Genomic DNA, 6257 nt, shown 5'->3' with positions numbered 1-6257 from the left:
CTTTGCAGACTATCATTATCTTGGGCTATCAATTTTGTGTCGTCTGTGTAACAGAGTATTTTCACTTCTTTGTTTTCCATTCTGTATTCTCTTCCTCTTTTATCGCTTTTCATGATTAAATTGAAGAGCATAAGACTCAATGAGCCTCCCGTCTTATTCCGCTGCCTATATCTGTAGTTTCTGTAAATTGCCCATCTATTCTTCCATTTGGTTGTTTTGGTAGATGTTTTCAATAATTTTTATGATATCTAGGGGGACTTCTATATTATACCGAAGATGGATTATATCTTTGACTCTTACTATGTCAAATGCTTTCTTCAAGTCAATCAAACATAGAAATGCTGGTCTCTTATACTCTAGTGATTTCTCAGTGATTTGCTTTATGATGAATATTATATCTGTACAAGATCTTCCAGTACGAAAACCCTGTTTTTAATCTGCTAAAGTTATTCTCTGATTCATTAGTTCTTGTAGAATTATTTTAGTTTTAAGTTTTAGGGTAGTGTGTAACAAGTTGATACCTCTGTAAGTTTCTGGCTGCTTTCTATCTCCTTTTTTAAATAGTAGAATTAGTTCGCTTGTTCTCCATTCTTCTGGTATGTTATTGTATTTTATGATTTTGTTAATTAATGTTATTAATTATTGTTCTGTAATTTTTTTTAAACTTTTTATCCTTGAAGTAAAATACGTGTTAAATGTTCAACTAATGACCGACTTTCAGTCCAAACGTCCCAATGACCTCATAAGCCGAACAAGACATCAAATGAAATCCAGTTATAAAAAAACGAACAAGAAGTTGGTTGTAAAGGTGTCTCATATTTTATTGTTAATGTGGTGATCGAGTGTAGCGTGTTTATTAGAGCCTAAGGTGCGATATGCCAAATTTAATTTCGTGTAAATAATTCCGCATACATTTAAGGATGTTTTATAACAGTCCTCAAAACATTCCACCAAGAGTTTTGTATGAAATCGATGTAAATTTAGCATTTGGTAAATGGTAACTTTTACTTCTTTATTTGTCGATAAGTTCAATTCAGTATGTTTATATCATAAGACGATCAAATAATAAAGTAGATGTTTCAAAGGACAAATATTGGTAGATTGAAATCACAATTATTGGTGTTTGACGCCCCTTTTTTTCATTAAAAAGTTTACAGGGTCCCTCAAACTCTTCCATGGGCATTCAGACTTCCAAATATAACAAGAAATAAGCTATGGAAATATTACTTTCCATTATCAAAGAAACGTTCTATGAAATATTGTATCAATGCAATTTTCATAAGACGCTTTACACAGATACATCTAAGAGTGAAGACGGTGTTGGCTGTGCTGTTATAACAACTATAACTACCATCAACTTGTATCGACTCTCCAGCAATTGCAGTTTTGATGCTGCTGAAATATATGGAATACTACAAGCTGTGAAAATCACAACGATCAGAAAATTATAGCAATCTGTCATCTATGCACTCCATAAGAAACTTGTATTTTACATAATCTATACACAATCTTCTTTAAATTAATGAAATTACAGTAACAATAGTGTAGGTCCCATCACATATTGGTAGGTACTCCAGGTAATGAGATATGCGGTCTAGCAGGAAAACAAGCCTATTTTCTAAACTACTTTCACAACAGAGATTCAAACATCATCCGATCTAAAAAGAACACTCACACAAAAAAAGAATGTGTGTGTACTTTGTACGCACGTAAGAAGTTATACTTCTATTATATGATTTAAACGAAATTAATATACTTTTTATTTATATTTTGTTTAAATATTAAACTAATTTATACTTACTACTTCTCAAACATTTTTATTAGAACAGTGCCAAATATTAAAATAATAAAAGAATAAAACACACACAAACACATTAAACAAGCCACAAATGATGTCTGAACATTAATTGTCGAAAATTTTTTTAACTAAATACGTATTTTCTGAAAATACAATTATATAATAAATATACTTACAATCATAAAATGTATTAAAAAAAACAAAAAAGAAAGTTTCTATTGGGACTCGAACCAGCGCTGATAAGAGCGGTTGGTATTGGAATTCATTCGCCTTCTCCGCTTAGCCACGGACACTATGTGTCATTATTTACGAAGATCGACTAACTAAACGGATTAAACTTGTGATATTTTGATATTTTGAAAATTGATCAAATTATTTTAATTTTGAATTGAAATGATTTAGAATTGAAAAAATACAACAAAACATAGAGTAAAAAAACAATATATTAGGTGAATATTGATAGAAATTTTGATGGTAATCAAATTATATAAATAAAAGTATTACATACTATGTATTTTCGCAGATCAAATAGGTACGTTTATACCCATGATACATTAACAATTATTACGTACCTGTTGCTTTTAAAAACTATTTAAAAGTCACTACAATATTATAAACTTTTTTGTTTCTGTCCTCACAACAATAAAACTAATATATTATACATTTGTTTACCTTTACCTTTAGCTCCAAACCACAGCTGCCATATCGGATAATTTTTGACATGTCATTTGAACATCCAATCAGAACAAAGTTATAATGCGCATGCGCCGGGCTGATAGGTTTTAACATATAAAAAAATCACCCTCTATCGCCGGTAAAGAAGTATAACTTCAAAAATAATGGACCTTTAGAGTGACCACTGGAAAAGAAGCAATACCAAGGTAAATAGTTTGCAACCAAATATTTCCTACCACCAGCTTCCACCAATGAAAAGAAAGGTTTCAGGATATCCAATTAATTCCAACAATCAGATTTTGTACCACTGTACATATGGTAGTTGAGGTAGTTACCCCCGATGATGGGGTTGATTAAGTTGAACACTATTTACCAGACATATATTTATTTGCCAACACTAAATATGTCAGTAACGAGTTGGTGGACAATGTCTACATTCTAACTACATTTATGTCTAAATAATGAATGATGAATAATGAATGATCTCTCCTTTACTTTCTCCGTATCTATAAATAAATCGTAATTGTTTTGTTATGATTTCATACCTGAACGTGACCATAAAATAAAATAGTACATAATTGCTGACTCTGTTGTTTTTCAAACCAAGTGATCTACATTGCAGAAGCAATGTCACCTAATTTACAAAATCAAAACAATGCATGTAAATAATATTTGTTCGAGACTTTTTAAAAATTAAATCGATATGGATTACTCTTATTTTTTGAATGCTAATATAAATCCTGTACACCACCATTTTGAGATTTTCAATGCATTTTATGATTTGAATGTGTAAGTTTAGTGCAGAAAGAGACCATTTTCTGCAAAATATTAATTATAAATTCGATTTTATTTCGAGCGTTCACTTGAGATACGTACCAACAAATTCCCTTCCTCGAATGTTATGTTTAGTCACAACTACTATATCGGCTAGAAGCTGGGACTCGTAATGAGGCATTCGAAATGTGGCTATATAGGTGTTTTCTAAAAATTATTTCCACTGCAAAAGTCTCAAACTAAGAAGTGTTGAGACGAATTGGACATAACAGAAAGCTTATGAACACAATTAAAATAAGAAAAGTATCGTATCTGGGCCAACTGATTCGAAACTATACTCTTTGCTACAAGTCATCATGAAAGAAAGAGTAGAGGGAAGAAAAAGTTTGGAAAGAAAGAAGAAATCTTGGCTGAGGAATATCAGAGTCTGGAGTAACCCCAGTGTACAGGATTTTATATTAGCATTCAAAAAATAAGATTAATCCATATCGATTTAATATCAATTAAGTCTCAAACAAATATTATTTATATGTATTGTTTACATTACGTAAATGGGTGACATTGGTTTTGCAATGTAGGCCACTCGTTTTGGAAACAACGAAGTCAGCAATTATGTTACTATTAGTATTTTCACGGTCATATTCAGGTGTAGTTAATCATAGCAAAACAATTACGATTTATTTATAAATACGGCGAAAGTAAAGAAGAGATTATTCATTATTAAGACATCGACGTGGTTATATCAGAGATGTTGTCCACCAACTAGTTACTGTCGTATTTAGTGTTCTAAATAAATATATTCTGGTAAATAGTGTTTTAACAAATCAGCCCCATCATCGGGGGTAACCACCCCCAGGACCAAGATACCAGTGTTAAACAGAAATTTCACGTTGCAAAAAATAGGGACGCGTTTAAAACAGTGATAGCCAACCTTCGTTAGAATACGGCACTATAAGAAGAAGAAAATCCTGTCTCAACCAGATTGTTAGTAGCCCCACTCATTCCGATGACAGCACCAACTGTTAAGCAGAATAATATTGTTATTATAAATTAATATTCTGATATAGCGTTTTTTTTTTCAGTATATTTCAGTGTTTTTATAGAAATGAAAAAACAAGAATGTGTGTGTACTTTGTACGCACATAAGAAGTTATACTTCTACTACATATTATGTGATTTTTAAGACTATACCAAAAATTTAAAAAAATAAAAGAATAAAACGCACACAAACACATTGAAAAATGCCACAAAGAAAAAATGATTTCTGGACGATAATAATTGTTGGCAAAAATTTTAAATACGCATTTGCTGAAAAAAAATTATATAACAAATATACTTACAATCATAGTATGCATAAAAAAATAAAAAAATAAAACTTGAATCGGGAATTAAACCCTTGAATTTCGTGCCGCTTTGACTCGTAATCGAAGCGTAGACTCACTCGTCCAATCGCACATTATTTATCATGTGGAAAAATACGGTAACTGAACGTTTTACTGTTTGACAATTGTTTTGAAAATTATGTAGTTTAAATTTTGTGGAAGAAAATATAAAAATATAACAAAACAGTAAGAAAACAATATATTATCTGAAGATTTGTAGAACTTTTGTTGGTAATCAAATTAAGTATGTAAATCAAAGCATTACATACCTACTAGATAAATAAATCTACGCCAAAAAATCATAATTTAAAAATAAAAATCAAACCTAATTTGGGATTTCTCTCTAAAATCCGCATTCTTGAGAAAATAAATGTATGTATTTCAACCTAATCCAAATGTATAATTACAATATGATTATAATAAAAACTAGGTACTTACCAAATTAGAATGAGTTTTCCTTGTCCAAAATAGTCCAAAAGTCCAAAAATATAGGTATATGAAAACTATTTAAAAAGGCAGTATAACTATTAACTAACTTTTGTTTGTTGTTTCTTTTCACACAAATTTTAAAACGCAACAACCATAAATAATCTAACTACAGCTGTGCCACAGCCACCATATTGAATAATTTTTGACATGTCATTTGAACATCCAATCAGAACAAAGTTATAATGCGCATGCGCCCGGTCGCTAGGTTTTCCCATATAAAAATTTACCCTCTATCGCCGGTAAAGAAGTATAACTTCAAAAATACCAAACAAAATGTTAAAGGAAGAAAAAATGCTAGACTGGGGGAGAAGGCTTGTCTAAATTACAAAAGAACAGCTGAGCAGTCGAAGATTGGTGAGGAATGTTTGGAACAGACAAATTCTTTCAGTTTCCCAAGAGCATGTTAACTACATTTTCTAAAGGGGTCCGTGCTCTTTTTTCTTATTACCTCATAAGTCATTACCTCTGCTTTTGAAATTGTTATCTGTTATCAAATCTCGTATTTGTGGACCTACAAAGATCCCTGTTTGATTTTCGCATCATTTAGTCTAGGAAACTGTACATATAAGTAGGTACAAGAAACTTTGCCCAATGCTAACTTGATATGGTGGTAGGTATACTTTTTTAGGGTCAACCAAAGGCGTCTTTTCATTTTTTTTTCTTACCAGGTTTAAGGGATTTAGGCCACGATATCTTTTTATAATGGCTTTTGCGATCTCAGCTGTCCCTTTCACCAAGAAAGTAGCAAAATTTTGTACACCCAGCCTGCATACACCCAAGCCAAGTAACATAGCATTTAAAACAAAATCTCAAAATTATATTCCTTGCTTCTAAAGTAACATACTTTATTACTTTTTTCAAGTAAACCCCAACCCTTATAGCCCAGTTGTATGTTTATACAATGTTTCTATGATTCCTGTTTTTTTTTATATTTACCTACTCGTAAATAAATTTGAATAAAACAATGTTATCCATCTTTAGGTGGAATTATTTCAGCCACTCTCTAAAAATATAGTGCCAGTTACTAACTCCCACACCTACCTGCATATAAATCCCGGCATACTATGCAAATTCCGCTAATTTACAGTTGCTCAAATATAATCCAAAAATCAATAGATGTATCTACTACACCTTTATGC

The sequence above is a fragment of the Diabrotica virgifera genome, chromosome 1 (genome assembly GCF_917563875.1).
Source record: "Diabrotica virgifera virgifera chromosome 1, PGI_DIABVI_V3a".
NCBI classification, from domain to species: domain Eukaryota; kingdom Metazoa; phylum Arthropoda; class Insecta; order Coleoptera; family Chrysomelidae; genus Diabrotica; species Diabrotica virgifera.
Note: the sequence above shows the minus strand (reverse complement) of the source record.